This window comes from Saimiri boliviensis, chromosome 2 (assembly GCF_048565385.1).
Source record: "Saimiri boliviensis isolate mSaiBol1 chromosome 2, mSaiBol1.pri, whole genome shotgun sequence".
NCBI lineage: Eukaryota > Metazoa > Chordata > Mammalia > Primates > Cebidae > Saimiri > Saimiri boliviensis.
Window position 1 is genome coordinate 92,905,286 of NC_133450.1, and position 25,723 is coordinate 92,931,008.

Here is a 25,723-nt window from a genome sequence, read left to right on the forward strand (position 1 = left end):
TAAGTGTGATGAATACGTTTAGAATGTAAATACAGATAACACATTAGCAAAGTAAATAATTAAGTAAATAATTTTTTAGTTATCGAGACAATTCCAGTGTTTATTGGAGTTTCACTGGATTCTGGTTGATTTGTTAGGAATTTACTTAACTTTCTAACTTTGCACTGGAGAGCTATTTATGAGGCAACTAAGGAGGCCTGGATAGGGTCATCAGTGCTAAATTAACTGGCACGCCTGAACTAAAGGATTCTACCTGGGGGCAGTCTACTTTTCAACACAAACAACAGCTACATGCTGATAAGCCACAGTGGTAAAAAAAAGGGTTCGATTCTGTAAATGGCATATGTTGCCTGCTACAAGAAGGCATGAAAATGTGCCTTTTCATGACAGGCCCCCTCCCTGATAATGGCTCACTTTCTATCTTAGTTTTTACAAAATTACCTCTAGTCCCCTCAGACCACCTTCATCAGAGAAAAGCCTTCACTGAAATCAGTTTGCTATAGAAAGTGTTAATGGCTACAGAATATTGTGAATGTATTTAACGTCACTGAATTCTACACACTTAAAAAAAGCAGTAACGATAAACCTCATGTTATGTATACTTATAAGAGATTATCAAGGTTTTTTTATAAGAGTGATATGGTGGAGGGTGTTAGGCTGTTCTCGCATTGCTATAAAGAAAATACCTGAGACTGGGTAATTTATAAAGAAAAGAGGTTTAATTGGCTTGCAGTTCTGCAGGTGATACAGGAAGCATCTGGCTTCTGCTTGACATGACACCGGCATCTGCTCGGATTCTGGGGAATCCTCAGGAAACTTACAATCATGGAAGAAGGTGAAGAGGGAGCAGGCATGTCATATGGTCAGAGAAGGAGCAAGAGAGGGAAGGCGGAGGTACCACACACTTTCACATGAGGATTCACTCAACTACTGAAGGACAGCACCAAGGGGATGCTGCTAAATCGTTCATAAGAAACCCACCCCGATGATCCAATCATCTCCCACCAGGCCCCACCTCCAACACTGGGGATTACAATTCAACATGAGATTTGAGCAGAGAAACACACATCCAAAGTCTACCAGGGTGCTAGGGAGGGGAAGTGGGAAAGAAGGGTAAGAGAGCACTGAAAGAGAAGATAGAGGGGAGGAGAGGGAGGGATAAAGAGAGGAGAGACAGAGGGGGAGCAAATGAGGGAAAGAGAGAAAGAAAAAAAGAGACTGACTGATGAGAATGAGTTTCACAGTATAGCAGAAGTTTTTTAGGTAGACAAAAATGTGAGGTGTGGCAGTAGCATTTGTAGTGCTTGGCTGCCTAGTATCTGAACACCCTTTTTACTCTGGAGTAATCTCAAGATGAAGCTGAGGGTGGCATTTGAAGAATAAACTGACGTTGGCATATCTAAGAGAATATACATGCCTAGGATTCTACATCTTGAGGGAAGGACTAAGATGCAGATCAAGCCAACTGTGGACAGCTCTGTTGTGTCATTTCCTCTGGTTCTTGCCCATTTTCCTGCCTTTTTTTTTTTTTCCCCAGCCCTCATGTTAATTCTGCCATACAATCCTTCTGGTAACTTTTTTTCCACCTAAGTTACTCTATGTTAGTTTCTGTGATTTGCAATGTTAATACAAACAGAAAACAATTACTCCTACACTAATAATACTTGCAATCAAGGTCAAAATAAAAATTCAGCTTTTTTAAAAAACAAAATGAGAATCTTAACTGAATTGATAACCACAAGTCTTCGTTTGTTGTGGAAAAACCAGTTGACCTTTCCCATTTTCAGTCAAGCAGAGGTTTGAGTAAGAAAATACTTTTCTATTCTATCACAAAATCCAAATTCCCTGGAATATCAGAAGGACTGATTTCATGATCTTATCCGCTCTTTCTTTTTGTTATGCCTTCTTCAAAGGTTGCAGCAGGAATTCCCAAAAGGGCTGTCTTTTCCCTAAGAGTCTTACTAATGAGATGCCAGAAGCAGGGGCATTAGCTAGTGGACCCTGGGCTATTCCACCAGAGTGAGACAAAAAAGGGCTGAGTAGGACCCAGGCTCCAAACCACAGAGCCCCATGCTGAGAAGCAACCTGCTTCCCACTTGGGAGGGCAGATGATGGAATGATTCTCTCCTAGCAGAAAGTCTTCATCTCTTTCTTTGAGTTTATCAACCTTGATACTCAAGACAGTTGAAGAAATTGTGGAGCTCTGATATGGTTTGGCTGTGTCCCCACTCAAATCTCATCTTGAATTCCCAGATGTTGTGGGTGGGACCTGGTGGGAGATAACCAAATCATGGGGGCAGGTCTTTTCTGTGCTGTTCTCATGGCAGTGAATAAGTCTCAAGCGATCTGATGGCTTTCTAAGACAGAGTTTTCCTGCATAAGCTCTCTCTTTGCCTGCTGCCATCCATGTAAGACATGACTTGCTCCTCCTTGCCTTCCACCATGATTGTGGGGCTTCCCCAGCCATGTGGAACTGTAAGTCCCTTAAATCTCTTTTTTACCCCAGTCTTGGGTATGTCTTTATCAGCCGCATGAAAATGGACTAATATGAGCCCAGAAGCACCAAAACCCAATGTCTATGTAGCAGCGTCTCTGGCTGTGGGTTGACCAATGGGGTATTTCTGTTGACTTCTTCTTCATCCCCTCTCCTTTTTCCCTGATGATTTGCCCACATGTTTCAGAAATGGGCTGTACACCAAAGCTTATTTATATCTTAACTCTAAGACAAACTATGCTTTTTAAAAGCTGTATCATCTCTAAGGATCATTTAAAAAATTTTTTTTTTAAATTATACTTTAAGTTCTAGGGTACATGTGCAGATCTTGCAGGATTGTTACATAGGTATACACATGGGCGTGGTGGTTTGCTGCCTCCATCCCCCTGTCACCTACATTAGGTATGTCTTCTAGGGTGATTTCAACCAAAAGGCTGAAATCAGAATCCCAGAAGCCAGTATTGAAATTATTTGGGGTGGGTTTGTTTTATCCTAAATGATGGGCATTGACTGCCCTTCTTCCCTAGATATGCACACACCCTCATTAGGATAAGCACCCACTTTTCAATAAAGTGACCAGGGCAAAGTGCAGCAGGTGTTTTTTTCAGGATGAACAGTTCCTGAGGGAAATTTGCACCCAGCATTGCCTGCTCCACATCTGCATGGTATCCACTGGGCACCATACAGGTGGAAACCAGAATCTGGGTCCATCCTGGCTCTACCCCTCAGCACCAGGCTGCTTGAGAGCACCCCAGTTTGCACCTGCACTTGGAGAACTGTAAGGATTGGAGAGAAAACAGGGTGAGAACATGTTGGGCAATGCAAAGCACTCTAGAAACATCATTTGCCAGTGTCATGAGTTTCAGCTGTATGGGGTGTGAGTGCTAATGCTCTCAAAGGACAGGCTCTGGAAAAGAAATGGGGCTGAAAGTTAAACAGGGACAAGTGCATTATGCTTGGCTTTAGTTAAAAAAAAAAAAGGCTCTTTTTCCTCTTGCTATAGAAAAGGGAAATTGAGACCATAAGTGACTTAAAGGTGAGTTGGTTCCTCTTTGAGAAGTTCGAAAATTGTGTACACAGGTAGAAATCATCATAACTTTGTTAATAGAGGTGTCCATTTTCTTTCCAAGAGGTATTAGGAGCACTGGCGTTTTTATATTTGATTTCCTTGCTTTTTTTTTTTCCTTTCTGCCAATTCTGATTTTTTCTAACGGAGAAAATACATGGTTATCTGAGAGAACCAGGAAAAAAAAGACAATGTTACTAAGGAACAGGCTACTACTAAGCCAAGGATATACTGGAGAGAAGTCACATTCAGGAAAATATATAGAGATGTCTGACCCAAGTGAAAAAAATAAGTAAACAGATTCTGTTATGGACTTGGCACTATCTTTTGTAGAGATGGCACACTATTTTCAATTGCAATTTCATGACTTTTTCAGAAAATAAATAGCAGTTAAAATATTTACATTAATGTCTACATAGACATGTTTGTGTTGTTTGATATTCTTGAAATATTTTAAGTCCTTTGCACAATCAGATTAAGTAACACGAACACAAAACCACATAGCTAAAGGCCAGTGTGATCCCAGGAGAGACCAGCAATGGCAAATGAATTCTTGAGTAAACCAGACAGAAAGGAGTTAAGGCTTTGATCTAAGACTTGCTATTTTCAAACCATCTTCAAGTTAAATTACAGAGATATCTCCTGAAGTGAATCATTGGACACCAGCGCTCACATGGCACCCTGTTCATTTCCTCCTAAGACCCCACTGAAGGAGGCACATTGTGTGAGTGTGGCGAGACTTGACGCCCCATTTTGAAACAGTTTGCCAATTTCCCCCTCTTTATGACCTTGGGTAAACGACTTCAGCAATTTTGAGCAGGGCGCTGCCTTTCCTACACTATAAAAATGGCTATTATGCCTATCGATCACGCAGAGGTGCCACAAGGCTTAATTTATTAGTTAATGTTTGTGTTACACTCCACAGCTCTTACATGGAAGGCGTTATAGAAATGCAAAGCAGCAATATATTACCTAAACATCTGCCTCCTCAAATAGCTCTCTAGAAAGTTTTCATTGCTTCAGCACAAATGATTTCCCCCAAAATGGTTAATTTTGTCCAGGTCTTTCTCAGCCCATAAATTGATTCTCCCTCCTTTCACAGTATAGAGCCTCTGTGCAGAGCACACTTTCCATCTTGTCCCTGAAATGATCACTGTAGCCTTGTGTGTGCATTGCAATTACTGACGGTTTCCTTTTCCTCATCACATTTGCCTTCTTCATTCTTTACTCCAAAAAACTGTTACAATTTAACTCTTCTCTAAACACTTAATTTCATTCTTGGACATGTGATGTCTCTCCCAAGAGCATGGGGTTTTACAATTAGGCACTAAAAACAAATCACTTAAGAAGTTTTTTGAAAATAAAATAAGAAAATGCAAAATAAAACGTCCAAGTTTGAACATGTTTTGATGAGATGAAATTAACTGCTAAATTGCTAAAGATTATATTGCAGATTATTTCTGGTAATGTGAATATTATCCATAATTTTCTTAAAAGTAGGTTCTTTATTAAATAACTATAGCAAATGGGTATTTATTTATATAGAAATTCCAGAGTTTCAACATCTATTTGCCTGGTATTTAGAAAACTTCTTTTCCAAATACAATTAAAGAGAGAAAATAATAAATTATACCAACATAATGTATTCAAAGGCTTTCTTCTTTCCATATTTTTACCTTCACTTCAGTTCTGATACTGTTTTTTTATTTGCATATTCTTCTTCAACCCTATTGTTTGTGGTTATGGGAGTATCTTAAAATGTACCTGGGATTTTATTTATTTATTTATTTAGAGACAGGGTCTCACTCTGTTGCCCAGGCTGGAGTGCCGTGGCATAATCATGGTTCCCATGCAGCCTCAACCTCCTGGGCTCAAGCGATCCTTCCTTCTTGGCCTCCCAAATTTGAATATTACAGGTGTAAGCCACTGTACCCAGCCCGGCAATTTGTCTTAATCAGGTATGGTTGTAATTGCCCAGGTGGGTCTTCTTGCCCACTGCCCAGAAAAACCAATGCACTGAGAACAGTAAGTGTTCACAGCAAGGAAAGATTTAATTATTGCACGGTCAGCTAAATGGCACGATGAGAGATAATTCTCAAATCTGCCTCCCTGAGAATTTGGGGTCAAGGGTTTTTCAAGGCTAGTTTAGCCAGCAAAGGGAATAGGAAATGGGGAATATTGGTTGGTTGGGTTGGAGATGAAATCATAGGGGGTCAACACTGTCTTGTGCTGAGTTAGTTCCTGGGTGTGGATTACTGGTCCGGGTGGTGGCAGTTGGTTCATACAGAATGCCAGATCTGAAAAATATCTCCAACACCAGTCTTTGATTTTACAATAGCAATGTTCTCCACAGGGGCAATTGGTGAAGTTATTAATTTTGTGGCTATGATTCCTGAGTAGTAAGCAATTTTTAAAAAGCAAGTTATAAAACAACGACTGGTTAGAGTTTATACCTACATCTTAGCAGAATTCAGGCCCCTAACATAATTGTAACCTTGTGGACTTTCATTAGTTTTACAAAGGTGATTTTCATCCCCAAGTAAGGAGGGGTTTAGCTTCAGAAAGGATCTGCTATCATCTTTGTCTTAAATTATAAACAAAATTCCTCCCATAGTTAGCTTAGAATGAACAGAGGCAGTTAGCTTGTGAGGTTAGAAGCAAGATGGAGTCAGCCATATTAGATTTCTCTTACTGTCACAATTTTGCAAAGGCAGTTTCATGAAGAGTTTATTACTTACAGGTTCCAAGAGGAGGGGCATCGCATATTATGTCAGGCCTCAAGAGAAGCACCCAGGTCAATCAGGAGGCAGAAAGGAGGAGGCAAATGCCTGGTACTTTTCTGTGGAGAGAAAGGGTAAGACAGGGAAGACAAGTTTGAGCAAGCTTAGAATGGGATAGTTTAAATAATGTGGACAGGTTCTAGCCATAGGGGTTGTCTCTACTTGGCCTTGGGGTGATTTAGGCAGGGAAAATCCTGGCTTGGTGTATGAGAGCGAGATACGGGCTTTGGATTGGTGGGGTTGTATACAAAAGGTGTACTCACAGGCAAGCTATATGCTATCTCTAAGAATGAGCCAACCCCTGGAAGGCCAGGTCCACAAAGACCCCACAATGTCAAAACATCATGAAATACAGAAAAAAAGAACATGATTAATACAGGGGGATCTTCTCTGAAATCTTCCAAGCAAATCTTTAAAATAAGTTTGGTGATATAATTCTTTTTATCTAGTGATAAAATATATGCTTTATAAGAAAAAATGTTGTAAAATCAATCATGAAAATTGCTATTGATGAATACTACTATGCCTAGCAATTGATGAAACACTACATATGTGACCTCAGTTGAAGTATTAAACTATAAAAGAAAGCTAAATAAAAAAGAAAAGCTTACATTACCTCCTGCCCTTATTTATTAGTTGTTTGCAAGAGGCAGATCCAGGGGGCTTGGAAAGAGGTAAATCAGTATTTTATTCTTTCTAGTCAGAGCTGAGTCAGCCTCTCAGCACTCACGTGTGGTGTTGTGAGGCTGCTCACTTATGTGCATAACCTGCCATGTTGGGCAGTTAATTGGCCCATTTGAATGAGTTCTGGCATTGTTTGGCAGCTCAGCTAAGTGACTGTAACCGAAAAGCCTTCCGTATATGTCCTCAGTTTGTGGGAAAGCATTCTTCAACTGGCAGTATGCAAGCAGTTACTACCTGGCATATGTACCACCACTTCCCAAACCATATCGATGGCAGGCATCGTTTTGTCTGAGCAAGGATGCAACCTCAGAAACTCTCTCAACACAGTGTTCTGGGAAATTCACACCCAAGTTTCATAGGTTGGCATAACAGATGAAACATATTTATTTGCCATATGATATGGTTTGGCTGTCTCCCCACCCAAATCTCATCTTGAATTGTAGCTCCCATAATTCTCACGTTTCGTGAGAGAGACCTGGTGGGAGGTCACTGAATCACATTGACAGGTCTTTCCCGTACTGTTCTCATAGTGAATAAGTCTCACGAGAGCCGATGGTTTTAACAAGGGGAATTCCCCTGCACACACTCTCCTGCCTGCTGCCATGTATGACGTGTCCTTGCTCCTCCTTTGCCTTCCACCGTGATTGTGAGGCCTCCCCAGCCATGTGGAACTGTGAGTCTATTACACCTCTTTTTTCTTTATCAATTACTCAGTTTCAGGTATGTCTTTATTAGTAGCGTGAGAACAAAGTAATACACCACCTTTATAGAGAAGAATGAAGAATCTATCTTTATACATAATTACAACTACTTTTTAGAGTGTTGTAGATCAAAAGATAATCAGTTACTATTTACTGATTAATCAGACATAATTTGATGTTTAAATGTTTATAAAAGACAATTGTCTCATGAAATGTGCAACGTACACTCCTGCTGATGAACTCAGGCCTTTCCCCAGTCAGCTTCAGATGGGCATCTCTTGCTTTGGACAGCACAACATCATCTCCTAGTGCCACTTTCCTCTGATACCAGGATCACTCACTCCCATGGGGACCCAATTCCATTGGTGTGGTGTGGTTTGGCTGGAACTACTGCTGCCAACCTTCACCTCCCTGCCTCCCTCCAACCTCCCCACTGCCACCCCAAATTGTACAGGAGTAGGCAGCTAGGTAACAGTATCGCTCCATCCACAGTGACTGCTTCTAGGCTGAGCCAGTCGCAGCTCTTCCCGGAACTCCTCTGCTGGAGCATCAGGGGAGACCACTTCTGCTGGAGATGCTAGGCTAGGAGGGTGATAGGGTTTGGCTCTGTGTCCCCACTCAAATGTCATGCTGAATTGTAATCCCTAATGTTGGTGGTGGGGCCTGATGGGAGGTGATTGGATCGTGGGGGTGGTTTCTGATGGTTCAGTACCATCCTGCTAGTGCTGTCGCGTGACGGAGTTCTCTTGAGATCTGGTTGTTTGAAAGTGTGTAGCAACTCCCTCTCAGCCTTCCTCCTGCTCTGGGCACATGAAGACCATGCCTCATTTCCCCTCCCCTTATGCCATAAGTTTCCTAAGGCCTTCCCAGAAACAGAAGTCTGTACATCCTGCAGAACTGTGAGCTAATTAAACTTCTTTTCTTTATAAATTACCCAGTCTCAGGTATGTCTTTATAGCAGTGTAACAACAGACTAATACAGAGGGTATAAACAAGGGGCTGGTGGTGGCCACCTTTCCCGTCATGTGAAAGACTGCAGGCATAATTATGTGAGCATGGTCAGGAGACACAGGGAGAGAGACAGTGACAATGACAGGGACAGAGCCTGAGCCCTTGGATTCAGCTGTTCCTGAAATCAGAATGAACTTCCCAGTCCCAAGAGGCAATACGTTCTTTGTGTGTCCCCTTAGGCTAGTTCAGAAATTGGACTTCCAAATTTGCAGCTGTCAGAGTTTTAATTAACACAAAGACGTTAAAAAATCAAAGGGATATTTTTACCGTCTTGACAGCGCTATTTTGTGGTGTTCTGACTGTTGCACACGTGCTTGTTATTGAAGAGATCCGTGCTCTATATAAAAGTTAACATTTACTGAGTGCTTACCACTGCTAGGCATTATTCTAAGTACTTTCCAAACAGTGAATAAATTAGTCCTCAGAAAATCATTTGCAGTGGGTATTACTAGCGCTGTTATACAGATGCAGAAACTGAGACTGTAAATAGTAAAGAAACTTGTCCAAGGTCACAAAGCCTGTAAGTGGCTGGGCTCTGAACCTCGACAGACTGGCTTGAGTCTGTGCTCTTAGCTACTTGCCTTTGTCCTAGTTTCAACTTTCATAATTACATCTAGTAATGGAAGAGAACAAGGCACAGGATCCCTTCCCCTTTCCTTGCCTTGAATGCTTACCTGGCCTCCAGCTGCTGTTCTAATCTTCCAAGACGAGAAACAGGCCTAGTTATACTTTACAGAGAATTTGAGAATCACGATCCTCTAGACTTGGAAACATGAAACACTGTCCATAAGCCTCACCTAAATTGGCACAATACTCCTCCCTAAAAATGCCCATCTTTTCGTAAGTCTACTGAACGATGTTATTCCACCAGTGATAACCCCAGAATATACAGGTGAACTGCAGTATATAACATAGAATAAATATATCTGAGAAAGCCAAATGTTGTGAGATGAGAAAGGGTAGTCCTGCTGCTCAGGGATTAGAGTTGAAAGCAGGAAAATATGCTCTGCTTAACTGGGTAAAGTCACAGCATCTACATTTCTTGCTGATAGCTAGTGAAGATTCTCCTTGAAGCTCAAGTTCTCGCTGCCCTCTGTCCCAGTCCCCTGTAGAACTGTCAAATCCCGCGTATGCACTGAGTTACTTGGTTACCTGCTGAAATCCTGAAACTGCCACAGCTGTTGCCATTTTAGCTTCTTGAATTTATGAGCACCAATGCATCTCCCCTGCGTCTGCCTTGGCTGTTGCTTTTGAAAGGAGTGATCACACAAGGAGGGGTAGAGGAAGAGGCACAGATAGTTCTGTGGCACTGAAGGCAGCTAAGAAAAGAAGCAACTCTTGACTTTGCGGTTAGAATAGTAGCCACTGAGAACATTAAATGTGTTTATCTTTCTTCTGAGGAATGCCAAGTATTTTTAAAACGAGAATCCTGACTCATCGTGCAGAAGCACAAGGACATGCACTAAAAATAGTGGCATGGTTTCTAACATCGAGATGCTCCCAGCGGGTAACAAGAGGTTTGCTTCTTAAATAGACAAGTAACCTACGGAGAGAAGACAACAATCGTCTCTCTAAAGGACTCTGTCAGCTCTGTGGGATCTTCCTTTCAGATGACTGATAGGTAACAGCAGGGTGGAGGGTGGGAAGGGGAGGCCTATGGATATGGAGGTGGTACTGTTTCCACAAGGATTTCTCTTCTTTCCTTAACGTAATTGACATGCATTCTGGTTTCCTCAAGGTCCTAGATTAAAGTGGCTTTAAGCCAAGGAGTAAGCCAGTCAGATACCCTTTACACATCCTCAATTCTATACGGGCTTTGATCTGGGACCAACGATTCTCTATGATTGATCTGTGGCATGCCATGGCCTCAGAGAAAGGCTGATTGTTGTGTGCTACCTAAGGACAGTAAGACGCTTCTGGACAGTCAGATATTTGGGACCTTGATATTTCCCACAGTTGGGTCCACTGGCTCTTTAGGCACCGGTGACCAGACTTACGGACTGTAGCTTCTCAGAATGAAACTGAACGTCTCTCTGGGTGCCTGCACCACCAATGTCCAGACCATTTCTCCATTTCCACGCACAATGGAGCCTCCAGAAAGCAGGACAAAATCAATCCCAGTCAACTCCAAGTGAGTCTATAAGTCTTATTGAAATAAAACTGATTTAACAAATAATTGCTTAACATTTGGAATCACTAAGTGCTATGCTTTAAAGTGTTTATAAAAAAAAAACCTCATCCATTTGATATTAAAAGGAGAAGCAACATGAATTTTGACACGCATTTGTCAAATCTTGAGGAACATTAACTTTCTGAGCAGAGAAGACCTCTTTAGAGACCTGAAATGGAACCTGGATAAAGTCCTTTAGACTTCTGAAAAGCTACATGCTTGAACACAGCTTCCGCCCTGTGGTTTCAAATACAGGCTTACGACTTCTGCCCCTGAATAGGATGTCGGGCAGCAGACTGATGCTCCCACCAAAAATAACTAGAAAGGCCACATAAAATAAAACGAAATCGAAAACTGTTAAAAGACGTAAGAGAACTGCCGATGCAAGGTGACTATCAAGGCCACAGTTTGAAGAAGGCGGAATCACAGAGAGGTGACCTGTTGATCTGCGACTTTTTTTACCCTGGGATATTTGCAGATTCTAGGTGTAGAATAAGAATCTGCTACTGGAAGCAGAGAAATCATCAGAGCTCTAAACAGCCTTGGAGGGTTCAAAAGACAAGGATGAACATTTAAGAGGCCTAGATCCTGGTGAGGGGCAGAAAACTGACCCTGGTTTTCTCTTCAAGAGGTTAACAGAGCAAAAGGCTAAAAGGTTCACAGAGCAAAAAGCTAAGTGGAAAGACTGAAAAGAGAGTGAAGTTTCTGGCAGGGTCACCATGCTTAGGGAACAAGAATTATGGTTCAGGACCCACAAGGGGAAGGACCCTGGTGAATAAACCAGGGTTTTGGCTGAGGTAGGAGCCTAGACTTCACTCAGCTCAGTGAAAGTTGATTATCCCTTCTCAGCTTGCCTAGCAAAGGAAGGTGTGACTCCCCTTTGGTGAAGAATCTGGAACCTCCACATTTTCCCTTTTAATGGATAATGTGCAGCATTCAATCAAAACTTTTGGGGGACCTAGCAGCATGCCTGGTAATGGCTGCAATGACAGCTTTCTAATATTTTAATTCGATATTAAGTGTGTATCTAATTCATACTACTTGGGCTTCCCGGAAGCATGGTTACCACAGGCAGTCTGGGAAACAGTGCCAAGGCATGTGAGTCTGTCTGTGTGTGTAACACTGGCTTCCATATAAGAGCTGCTCATTAAATCAACATGGCCACAATTCACAGGGATAAGTTGCAAGCCAATCATTTGTCAAAGCTCATTTTCATTCAGTTTCAGACCAAGGAGTGACGAAGGCTTTTTTAAACTGTGAAAACCTCACAAAACCAAAAAGAACAACAAAAAAGAAGAACAAAAAAGCCTTCTCTTGCGCTCCAAATACAGGTCAGGTATTTCTTCTGTATACTCCGTAGCATGGTGCCTCATTTTATTCTTCCCAAGCTGCAAATTTAATCTAGGGCCATGATTATAACTACCTTAGTCACGCAAGTCTCCTCCAGTGGCTGGCGTAGTGCCTGGAGCACAGTGGGGGCCTGATAAATATTTTCTGATAGAATTAATGAAGGAAATAAATAAAAGCAAACCAAATGTCAAACTTACTTTGGGAAAACTGGTCACAATACAGTTGTGTGATCAGCGGTTGGGTGCACAAAAGCCCAATGTGGACTATGGCAGAAAGTCTCTCATCTGATGTAGTTAGAAAGGTAGTTATTCAGGCCAGGACCAGTGGCTCACACCTGTAATCCCAGCACATTGGGAGGCTGAGAGGAGGATCCCTTGGGACCAGCAGTTCAAGATGAGCCTGAACAACAAAGTAAGACCTCATCTCCAAAAAAACGAAATTAGCTGGGTACAGTGGTGCACACTCATAGACCTAGGTATTCAGAAGGCTGAGGTGGGAGAATCATGTAAGCTTAGGAGTTTGAGGCTGCAGTGAGCTATGATCGTCCCACTGTACTGTAGCCTGGGTAACAGAGGAAGACCCTGTCTCAAAAAAAAAAAAAAAAAAAAAAAGAAGGAAAGAAAGGTAGTTATTCCGTTCAAAGAAAATAATTTATAGAATGGAATGGAACTTACAAAAAATACATACTTATATTGCATTTACCCTTAACACTTCATTTTAACTTAAACACAAATGCACATTTGTGTACTAATATCTTGACAGTGTGCCAAAGCCTTCTCAGTATAGGTCTGTTTACAAAGGAGCCAAGTGATCTTTCTTGATGATCTTTCTTGAATGAACCACATCTTCAGTGAATCATTTCTGATTTAAGCTTTTTAAAAGTGGAGTGAGAACCAAAGGGCACAAGGGACAATCTGAGCCAAAACTTCACAAAGCCCATACACTTCCCGACATTTCCCAGTTTTCTTTCCCATGCTGGAAACCCTTTTTTAAAACCAACTTACTTAAAGCCCTTTCAAAATATTCAGCTTAATTTTTATAGGCAAAACAACCCTTTGATACTCACGTTTATGAGATTATGTGACATTTAATTATCTGATATTAACAGTATGACTGACATAGTAAGTTTGGGAACAACTATAACTGAATCTTGGTAAGCATACAACTCAACTGGCAGGAGCAGAAGTGTGCAGGTTAGGAGAAGGTAGCAAATTACCAAGCGGGAGCATGGGCATGCCATGGGCATTCATCAGTATGCTTCATAGAAAAAATGGGGAACAGCAGTCAATCCCATGAGAAGGCAAAGAAGAGGTCACATAAGAGAGCTTATAGAAAAAGTGTTATTCGGGACAAGGAGCAGCTCCCATTAGCAAAGGGTAGGTATTCCAGAGTACTTAAATATACGATAGTTTAACTATTAAGTTAAACTGCCCTAATATATTAACATTTATAATAAAGAATGGATAATATAATACGAACATCACCATTACATGTACATATATAGTAATATATATACAAATATTTAATTTATTTTAAATTAATATGTTTAACATGAATTATATTTATACCATGTTCAAACAGTCTTTTTGAAATATTTGAAGTTATCCTTTGCTATATTTTATCATCAATTTAGGATGAAAAAAGGGGGTTTGAAAGATAGCCACTACTGTTTCAATTATCAGAAGCTCAAAATTAATGGATTACAAATTGCATGTGTAATAGATGGTGTAGCAGGCCACTTTTAGACAGCAGGCTCCTAGAGAATAGAGCTAGCACTCAGTGAATATGCTGTACACAAGACGCTACCAACATTAGTTCTCCATAAACCTCATTTACTTCTTTTTCTTTCTAAAAATTCAGACCTGTAATAAGAATTCAGCTCAGGTCTATCCACCTACACTTATATGCTGTGCCAAGATATCATACTATAGATATTTTTGCACTTACTCTGTTAGGTAATTTTTGCCTGACATGAGCATTGATGAGAACGGATATACTTGTTAGATATTCCAAGTAATTCAACTTTGGAAACATTTTCTATTACTTCTCTTTCAAGCTTCTTGCTTGGACTAAAGAATATTAAGATTGCAGGTGACCTACAAATCATTTTCTCCAACAAACACACATATACACACACACAAAAAAACAGATGAGACTGATATAAGAATATAACTATTTCCTCTAACACTAGACATTATTTTTTTCTCATTACATAATTTTACCCATTTAAGCTTACAAAGCTTAAATATTGCTGCAATATTGCTTTTCTGTACTTGCATGTTAGGAATCCATGAAATTTTATTTGATTTTTTTCAAAAGTGTTGTGCACATATATAACAGTTGCATAACATTGATTTGGTCCAGTTTTACCAGAGTCAAAAATGGGCAGAGATTAAGTAACTTGTACAAGATCGCGCAATTAATTAGAGGCACACAATTAACAGAAACTGACACTTACGTCAATGATCTTCCCATTGACCACGCTGACTTTGTTTTTTCTAATTCCAGCCATGCTGATTCAGACTAAATTAGTCATTGAAATCTTCATTTTCTGAAGCAGTTTTCATCCTAAAAACTCATGAATGTTAAGTAGAGAATCAAATCCATTAAAAGATCTAACTACCATCAATTGGTTCAGGTAAATAAGGAGTTTTATCTAATGAAAATGTTGGTAGAAGACAGGAACTTGAAATTTGGCTAGTTATTGGGTTTCATAGCATAAATTACGGCAATTTAAATAAGTTTTTATTCTTACTTTATAAGAGAAACTAACAAGAGAATTGGTGAAACTTTCAGATTCGTTCTCTCTACAGCCTGGGGTAATAATCCAGCTTGACATCCATCCAAGCCAAGAGGCGAGTAATTCCAAATGAATAAACTAATTCTTTTGTTGTTTTGGGGGGGGCTTTTTGCTACATTTTTTTTGCATTTTAGGTTTTGGGGTACATGTGAAGAACATGCAAGATTGTTGCATAGGTGCATACATGGCAGTGTGGTTTGCTGCCTTCCTTCCCCTGACCTGTATCTGTCATCTCTCCCCATGCTATCTCTCCCCACTTCCCCACTCCCTATCTCTCCCCCATTTCCCCCCAACGGACCCCAGTGTGTAGTGCTCCCCTCCCTGTGTCCATGTGTTCTCATGGTTCAACACCCGCCTATGAGTGAGAACATGCAGTGTTTGATTTTCTGTTCTTTTGTCAATTTGCTGAGAATGATGGTTTCCAGGTTCATCCATGTCCCTACAAAGGACACGAACTCATCATTTTTGATGGCTGCGTAATATTCCATGGTGTATATGTATCACATTTTCCCTGTCCAGTCTATCATCGATGGGCTTTTGGGTTGGTTCCAGGTCTTTGCTATTGTAAACAGTGCTGCAATGAACATTTGTGTGCATGTGTCCTTATAGCAGAATGATTTATAATCCTTTGGATATAAACCCAGTAATGGAATTGTTGGGTAATCTTGTCTTCTCATTTTATTTCATTGAGTCGATCTTTGACCTCTGATATCCTTTCTTCTGCTTGGTCAATTGGGCTGTTGAAACTTGTGTATGCTTTGCAAAGTTCTTCTGTTGTGTTTTTCAGCTCCATCAATTCACCTATATTCCTCTCTAAGTTGTTTATTCTCATTAGCATTTCGTCAAATCTTTTCTCGAGGCTCTTAGTTTCTTTGCATTGGGTTAGAACAGGCGTCCCCAAACTATGGCCTGCGGGTCGCATGCGGCCCCCTGAGGCCATTTATCCGGCCCCCCGCCGCACTTCAGGAAGGGGCATCTCTTTTCATTGGTGGTCAGTGAGAGGAGCACAGTATGTGGTGACCCTCCAATGGTCTGAGGGACAGTCAACTGGCCCCCTTGTGTAAAAAGTTTGGGGATGCCTGGGTTAGAACATGTTCTTTTAGCTCAGAGAAGTTTCTTATTACCCACCTTCTGAAGCCTGTTTCTGTCATTTCATCACACTCATTCTCCATCCAGCTCTGTTCCCTTGCTGGTGAGGAGTTGTGATCCCTTGTAGGAAGAGAGGCACTCTGGTTTTGGGTGTTTTCATTCTTTTTGCGCTGGTTTCTTCCCATCTTTGTGGATTTATCCACCTGTCATCTTTGTAGTTGTTGACTTTCAGAGTGGGTCTCTGAATGGATGTCCAGTTTGTTGATGATGAAGTTATTTCTTTCTGTTTCTTAGTTTTCCTTCTAACATTCAGGCCCCTCTGCTGTAGGACTGCTGAGGTCCACTCCAGGCCCTGCTTGCCTGGGGATGACCTCCAGCAGCTGCAGAATAGTAAGGGTTGCTGCCAGTTTCTTCTTCTGCTATCTTTGTTCCAGAAGGATACCCACCAGATGTCAGTCTGAGCTCTCCATTATGAGGTGACTCTTTGGATATATGGGGGTCAGGGAGCTGCTTGAAGAGACAGTCTGTCCTGTACAGGAGCTCAAGTGCTGAGCTGTGAGCTCCATTGCTCATTCAGAGCTGCTGGGCAGGTATGTTTAAGTCTGCTGCAGTAGAACTCATGAACCCCCTATTTTTCCCCTCACCTAGGTGCTCTGTCCCAGGGAGTTAGGGCTTTATTTATGAGTTTCTGTTGTGCTGCTGCCTTTTTTCAGGGCTGCCCTGCTCTGCTCAGCGAGGAGGCAGCCTAGTCACTATCTGCGTGCAGAGGCTTTGCTGAGCTGCTGTGAGCTCTGCCTAGCTGCTGTGTGAACTTCCCTGCAGTCCTGTTTATAGGGGTATAGTTAAAACTGCCTCAGCAATGGTGGCCCACCTCTATAATGGCAGACTCTCTCTGTAATGGCGGGCTGCCTTAGCAATGGCAAACTACCTCTGTAGTGGTGGATTGCCTTGGTAATGGCAGACGCCACTGCCCCACAGAGCTGGACCATCCCAGGTTCAGCTGTGCTTGCTGTGAAACTCTCAATCCAGTGTTTCAGACTGCTGTTTTTTTTGGGGGGGTTGGACCAGCCCAGTCTGATCACCTGGCTCCCTGCCTTAGATCCCCCCCCCTTTTTTTCAGTTGAATGGGCGACTCTGTTTCCCAGATGTTCCAGTCACCTGTTGAAAAGGTGCCAGGATCTGTGTGATTTCCCATGCGGTGACCCACCGCACCAGCTGAAACAGCCACGCTGAGATTTGTGGCACTTTTTTGCCTGGGAGTCTACTGGCCTGGCTCCCTGTTTCAGTCCCCTTTTTTTATCAGTTGAATGGGAGACTCTGTCTCCCAGGAGCTCCAATTGCCAGCTAAAACAGTGCTTAGACCCATGTATTTTGTGTGGAGAATCGCAGCGCCGGCCAAAACAGCCACGCTGGCCGAAACAGCCATGCTGGCGACTCGTGGGGCTCCTCCGCCTGGGAATCTCCTGGTCTGTGGGCAATAAAAATCCACCTGTGTGGCATCTACTCACCCTTCGCGCTTTTGCTGGGAGTTGCAATCCTGAGCTGCTCCTAATCAGCCATCTTGGATCCGTCCCGCATAAACTATTTCTAATAACAGAATAGGACTTTGAGATTATAAAAGTAAATATATTTAAAACTGAGAAACATCTACCAACTGAAAGGGTGGTGCATTGTCAGTAGTCTTATACTGTGTTTTCAAATATGTAGTCACAAGTGTATTTGCTATGTCTTTCTTTTCATAATTTATCTTATGAAAAGTTATTCCATGGTCATCAATAATATCATATTCAACTATTTTAAGTCATAGAAGCTGAGATATAAGCAGTAACAGTGTTTTTCTTCAAAGATTAGGGTTTAGAACCACATGAATAGCAATAACTAACATTAGGTTCATGCTTACCTGTTTTCATTTAAAATAAATATTGAGAATATATGGCAATAGTTCCACAATAGCTAAATTCTATCAATTTTAGCATTCCCCAAGAATTCAAAATTCCTTACATGGGGAGAGAAAAGGAAGTCTGTGGTCAAACGAATTTGGGATATAGTAGATTATTTCTCAGAGTTATAAGATTATATATGACCGTTTTTATAGAGAATTTCTGAGACTCGAGATTTAAAGAGAAATTATCATTTGGGAGCACTTATTATATATCACAGTGCCTGTATTATTTTGATTTTACAACATCTCTAAGGGTAGGAACACTGTCATCATCTCTATTTTATAGATAAGGAAATACTTGAACTTAATGAATAAAAATAGCAGAACATTTCCAGAATGTATGCAGAAATTAAACTCTGAAATTAAAATAAGATTCCTTTCCCAGTTTTATTATATCAATAGATAATAGGAACCCAAAACCTGTGAAATATGCTCTGACACCCAGTTTGCTTACCCACAGCAAGTTTCCATCAGGTTAATGACAATTTTGAGAAATCAGCAAGCTTCCCACACTATGTACAAAAAATCTCATCCTTAACCCTGAACTCTTTCAAACTAGCTTGAAAATCTCTGGAAGTTGTTTTCCTGTAGAGTGAAAACAGTTAAAGGCATGAACTAAAAAAACAGTGGCCAAGGATAGGGAAAGCAAGTTTAGAAGAGACAAAGGAGTTAAGAGGGTCAGATCCATTTACCTAAGAGAAAATGGCAACTAGACTTATAAGGCAGGAAGTGCTCTTGATTGGCTAAGCCATCCGTTCCCATCTCTGTGTGGGGCCACATGCCTCAAGTTCCCAGGAAATCACATTGGATGTGCCAAAACCAATGAGCTCAATGGGGATTTAGTAACGTGCACAGTGGAAGCATACAGTCAATACAATCATTTAGCTGAAGAATTATTTATCAAAGTATAGAATGTGGATCACCTGCACACCATCTAGGTTGTCTGTCCAAAGTGGAAATTCATGGAGAAACCTGGAAAACTGTAACATCAGCCTCTATAGATGCAGTTAAGGAATCTACATTTTAAGCAAACCTCAGGAAATTCTGTTATGAGCTCAAGTTCAAACCTGAAATTAGGCAAGAAAGAATTGATTATACTTCTTTTAACTAACAAGAATAACCTTGGTATTTTTTATTTTTATTTTTTTTTTAACTAGAACCTGTTAAGAGGACAGAAGGAGGTAATGCTTAAGAACAGTCCATTTGGGTACTCCAATGTCCCACAATTAGCAGTGGGTGTTCTGGGTGGCACAACAGCTTGAAAACAGTTGGTTCAGGCTTACAGCTCCACAGCCATATGAAGCATGGCCTCATTTTGCAAGCCTCAGACACATTCCTGTTCCAGACATACAATTTAAGATTCGTCTTTTAAGTTTAGAAAGATATACAGTCATGCACCACATAACAATGTCTCAGTCAATAATGAACTGCATATATGACAGTGGGCCCGTAAGATCCAGGAGCTGAAAAACTCCTACTGTCTAGTAATGTGGTAGCCATTGTAATGTCTTAGCATAGCGCATTACTCATGTATTTGTGGTGATGCTAGTGTACATAAGCCCACTGCACTGTGATATAAAAGTGTGGCACATATAATTAGTACAGTACATATTTGATAATAAGCAACTATGTTATTGTAATTTTTATAGTTATTTTAGAATATACTCCTACTTTATAACAGGTTAACTATAAAACAGCCTCAGGCAGGTTCTTCAGGAGGGATTCCAGAAGGCGGCATTGTTATCATAGGAGATGACAGCTCCATGTATGTTATGAAGACCTTTGGTGGGACAAGACGTGGAGGTGGAAGACAGTGATACTGATGATCCTGCCCCTTTGTAGGCCTAGGCTAATGTGTATGTTTGTATCTCAGGTTTTAATACAAAAGTTTAAAAAGTAAAACAGAGGTTTAAATAGAAAAAAGTTGAGAGAGTAAGAATACAGAGAAAGGAAATATTTTTGTAAGCTGTACATGTGTTTTGTGTTTTAAGGAAAGTGTTTTTATAGGAGTCAAAAAGTTAAAAAATTAAAGTTTATAAGGTAAAATAGTTACAGTAAGCTAAGGTTACTTAGCTTATGTTATTTCTATAAATGCGGCATAGCCGAAGCGCGTAGTGTTTATAAAGGCTCCAGTAGCGTAACGTCCCAGCTCTTCCCATTCGTTCCTCACTCACTCAGCCAGAGCAACTTCTGATCCTGCATGCTCCATTCTTGGTAAATGCCCTATGCCGGTATGCCATTTTTAATTTTTTATACTGCATTTTGACTGTACCATCTGTTTAGATACACAAGCAGTGACCACTGGGTTACAACTGTCTACAGTATTCAGTGCAATCCCATGCTGTTCAGGTTTGTAGTGTAGCAGCAATGGGTATATCATACAGCCGAGGTGTGTCACAGGCTGTACTTTCTAGATTTGTAATGTTCACACAGCAAAGCTGCCTAATGATGCGTTTCTAAGAACATATCCCTGTCATTAGGCAACGTATGATAGTACCCCCAAATACTTACATTGTTAATCTCCGGGTAATAGGATTATCAGTGGCTTTTCTTTACATTTTCCATGTTTTAAATTTTTACAATAGTCCTTTATTATTTTTCATATTGATTATAAAAGAATTTCCAGCTATGAAAATTCCTTTTTTGTAAAGTAGATTTTGGCCAGGCGCAGTGGCTCAGGTCTGTAATCCCAGCACTTTGGGAGGCCAAGGCAGGCGGATCACGAGGTCAGGAGATTGAGACCCTCCTAAAACGGTGGGTTTTAGGAGGGTCTAAACGGTGAAACCCTGTCTCTATTAAAAATACAAAAAAATTAGTCAGGCATGGTGACATGCGCCTGTAGTCCCAGCTGCTCAGGAGGCTGAGGCAGGGGAATTGCTTGAATCTGGGCAGCAGAGGTTGCAGTGAGCTGAGATCATGCCATTGGACTCCAGCCTGGGCGACAGAGCGAGACTCCGTCTCAAAACAAACAAACAAAAAAAACAAATGTAGATTTTAAAGCCTTTTAGAAAAGCATTCTATGCTTTCATCCTAAAAGAAAAAAGAAAGAGCCACATGAGGAGGCTCACACTTGTAATCCCAGAACTTTGGGAGGCTGAGGCAGGCAGTTTGCTTGAGCCCAGGAGTTCAAGACCAGCCTGGCCAACATGGTGCAAACCCATTTCTACAAAGGAATCAAAAACTTAGCTGGGCATGGGACTGCATGCCTGTAGTCCCAGCCACTCAGGAGGCTGAGGTGGGAGGATGGTTTGAGCCTGGGAAATTGAAGGGGCAGTGATACTGATCAGTCACTCTGCTGCACTCTGGCCTGGCAGCTTGGGCAATGGAGTAAGACCCTGTCTCAAAAAAACAAAAACAAAAACAAAAACAAAAAGGTGAAATAAAAAAAAAATCAGGTAGATGTTTTAGAATATATATATATATATATATATATATATATATATATATATATTTTTTTTTTTTTTAACAGGTGGTGTTTGGTTACATGATTTCACTTTATCTAATGGCAAGTAAAAGTGTAAGGAAAAGAAATGAGCTGTTGTTACATTTTGGAAAACATCTCAAGGCAGCAAGAAATTGGATGATCCTGAATATTTTTACCTGAAGGACTAAGTAAAGATCATAGCATGAGGTTTCTAAGACACAAACTCTTGATAATCTAACATCTCTGAATTTAGGAGGTATTTTTTTAAATTAAGTTTTACTGAGATATAATTCACATACCACAAAACCCACCCTTTTGTGTGTAATTCAGTGGATTTTGGTCTATTCACACAGTTGTATATCCATCACCAAGTTTAGAACATTTTCATCATCCCCCCAAATAAGCCTCATGTCTATTAGTAATCACTTCTTATTCCTTTTTTCTTAACTCCTGGCCATGACAAATCTACTACGTCTCTGTGGATTTGCCTGTTTCTTATATAAAATATGTTGTCTCTTGCTCCCGGCTTTTTCAACTTAACATGTTTTCAAGATTCATCTATGTTGTATCAGTATCAGTATCAGTACTTCATTTTCGTAGTCAAATAATTTTACATGGTATGGATTTACCGTATTTTGTCCGTCCATTCCTCAGCTGATGAGCATTTATTTCCATTTTTTGGCTATTATAAATAATGCTATGAACATTCGTGTACATATTTTTGTGTGAACAGATTTTCAATTCTGTGTATATACCTACCAATGGAATTGCTGGAGCACATGGTAACATAGTTTTTACCTCTTGAGGAATGCCAAACTATTTGTTCCAAAGCAGCTGCATCACTTTAGGAACCCACCAAGGTATGAGTGTATTTCAACATCTACACCAACATTCACTATTGTCTTTTTGACTTTAGCCATCCCAGTAGGTACAACATGGTACTGTGCGGTTTTAATTTGCACTTCTCGTGGTTTTAATTTGATGGCTATTTGTGTCAAGCTGTGTTTTCATGTGCTTACCGTGTTATACATTCTTTGAAAAATGTTCTGAAAAGTTATAAACTTTTGACCATCTCTTAATGAGGTTGCATTTTAATGAGTTTTAAGAGCCTGTTACATATTCTGGACCTGAGTTCCTTATCAAATATATAATTCCCAGATATTTTCTGTTTTGTGGGTTGTCTTTTTACTCTTGACAGTGTCCTTTCATGCACACAACTTTTCAATTTTCATAAAATCCAATCTGTTTTTTTTTTTTTTCTTGAGACAGTTTTGCTCTTGTTGCCCAGGCTGGAGTGCAGTGGTGCGGTCCTGGCTCACTGCAACCTCCACTTCCAAGTTTCAAGCGATTATCTGGCCTCAGCCTCCCAAGTAGCTGGAATTACAGGCACCAGCCACCATGCCCAGTTAATTTTTGTATTTTCAGTAGAGAAGAGGTTTCCCCATGCTGGCCTGGTTGAACTCTTAACTCCTGACCTCAATTCACCTGCCTCAGCCTCCCAAAGTGCCAGGATTATAGCTGTGAGCCACTGTGCCTAGTCTTTTTCTGTTGTTGCTTGTGTTTTTGTGTTTTTACATTTAGTCCGTCAAAAATCACTGATTAATCTAAGGTTACAAAGGTTTACATTATGTTTTCTTCCAAGAGTTATATAGTTGTAGCTCTTTGACCCATTTTGAGTTAGTGTTTGCATGTTGTGTGAGGGGTATTCCTTGACCAATGATACGTATCTTACAATTATAACTGGTTGTGATTTTCTGTAATACATCTTACCATTTTTGGCATCTTAGATTTGACAAAGTATGGAACACTTATCCCCTGAAATAAAAGCCTACATAAATGTGCATTTTATTTTCTGGAAATGAAAAATCTGTTTCTCTCAATACTAAGACTCCTTGAATATCAAGGTGATGCGAAAAAAACTATCATAAATACGTATATTTTCTTATGATAGATATGTTAGTGTAAAGCTTCAAGGAAGGATTGAAGGCTTACACACAACCCTTATTATGTTGTTAAAAGTGAATGAAGACTGTCACAAAAGTGACAATGCAATATGGCTGAAATGATCACGACAAAAATCCATTAATTCTACAAAGTCAGGTTAAATTCCCCTGGAAGTTAAATTTGACAGTGATATAATGTCACAAGAAATAGTAATATAGGCACCAAAAGTCTGACAAAGGGCTAATATCCAGAATCTACAAAGAACTAAAGCTGATTTACAAGAAAAAAAAAACAAAACCATTCAAAAGTGGGAAAAGGACATGAAAAGACACATATGAGGCCAACAAACATGAAAAAATGCTCACCATCACTGGTCATTAGAGAAATGCAAATCAAAATTACACTGAGATACCACCTCACACCAGTTAGAATGGCGATCATTAAAAAATCTGGAGACAACAGATGCTGGAGAGGATGTGGAGGAATAGGAACACTTTTACACTGTTGGTGGGAGTGTAAATTAGTTCAACCATTGTGGAAGACAGTGTGGTGATTCCTCAAGGACCTAGAAGTAGAAATTCCATTTGACCCAGCAATCCCATTACTGGGTATATATCCAAAGGATTACACATCAGTCTATTATAAAGACACATGCACATGTATGTTCACTGCAGCACTGTTTACAATAGCAAAGACCTGGAGCCAACCCAAATACCCACTGATGATAGACTGGACAAGGAAAATGTGGCACGTATACACCATGGAATACTATGCAGTCATAAAAAATGAGTTGGTGTCCTTTGTGGGGACATGGATGAACCTGGAAACCATCATTCTCAGCAAACTGACACAAGAACAGAAAATCAAACACCTCATGTACTCACCCATAGGCAGGTGTTGAACAATGAGAACACATGAACACAGGGAGGGGAGCATCACAAACTGGCGTCTGTTGGCGGGGAGTAGGGGAGTGACAGTGGGTGGGTAGGGAAGCTGGGGAGGGATAACATGAGGAGAAATGCCAGATGTAGGTGACAGGGAGCGGGAGATGGATGCAGCAAACCACATTGCCATGTGTGTACCTATGCAATAATCCTGCATGTTCTGTACATGCACCCCAGGACCTAACGTGTAATATAATATGTATTTTTTAAAAAAAGAAAATTTCTTTAATTAAAAAAATGTAGGGGATTTTCAGAATCCAGATTTAAATATGTATTGTGCAGAATATAAAACAATAATAAATTCAGCAGTTTGAGATTAACTTGGCAGTTAGAGAAGTGAAAAGCATCAATTCTACTTGTATCAACTTCCTACTGACTGTCCTGATGAAGTTGGTGACAACCACGGAGTCTGAAGACAATGACTCACAAACAGACTGAAATCCATTTAATAAGTTTTTGAAGATTTTTTCCTGTAAAATGGCTTGTATTTCCACAGGTACAATAGTGAAGAAATAAACTTTTCAATTTGACATGAAATATAAAACAACAATTTTACAAATATATTCATAAAATTTAACTGCTCATAACACAATACATCGTAAATGTGACCATCCCCTTAACTTCTAGACTATTTAATACAGAGAAGCAATCTGTCATCTCAACTAAAAAGAAACATCTTTCCTTTCATCGAGTTTGTTTGTTCAGAAACATGTTTAGAAACTGTCAAGTACTACTGGAAAATATTTTCCTTACCTTCCTCCAGGGATTCTTCATGAGGGCAAAAACTTATTTGAAAGGATGCAAGTTTTACTAAAAAGAAAATACTGAACCTTTTTTGTGTTACTGCTTCATGATGCTTGCATTCTTCTAAAAAGATTCTGAAGTTGTCTCATTGGCCTTTGACTGATAAAGAAATGGTAACAGAGCTGTGCTTTTTCAGCACAGAAGGAGAAGCATCATGCCCTAAGCCACAAAGGCTAAACTACTGGGATAGAAGATCGACAGTAAAGGGATGGAGCTGGATTTGGCATAAAATCAAAGTCCTGTGGTTTGTCTATCGGAAACTCCACTGTTATGAGGCAAGACTGCAAGAAAATAGCTAGTTTTTACCCAGCATTAACAATGGTGTAATCACACACCTTCCAAACACATCTAAGGAACAGAATGACTTTAATAAAGAAAAGAAGTGGAGCAAAACCATACAACTGTGGGTAACAATTCTGTAACCTGTATTACACTACAATTAAGCAGAAAACTCTCCAAAGTGCCCACACAATACTGAGCTCCCAAATAACAGGTTTGAGTTTTTCCATGAAAAAAAAAA

At 40.3% G+C, this 25,723-nt stretch overlaps 1 long non-coding RNA gene across 3 annotated transcripts in view; it reads right to left on the reverse strand.

Moving 5' to 3' along the window:
- LOC141583618 (uncharacterized) overlaps positions 1 to 13,696 on the reverse strand; it is a 105,742-nt gene extending 92,046 nt beyond the window's left edge. For all 3 annotated transcript variants that reach the window (XR_012516308.1, XR_012516309.1, XR_012516307.1), the window contains exons 1-2: positions 9,889 to 13,696; positions 6,299 to 6,399 (exon numbers count right to left, since the gene is read on the reverse strand). This is a non-coding gene — a long non-coding RNA (uncharacterized LOC141583618). The remainder of the gene's footprint in view (positions 1 to 6,298; positions 6,400 to 9,888) is intronic.
- Between the last annotated feature and the right edge of the window lie 12,027 nt (positions 13,697 to 25,723).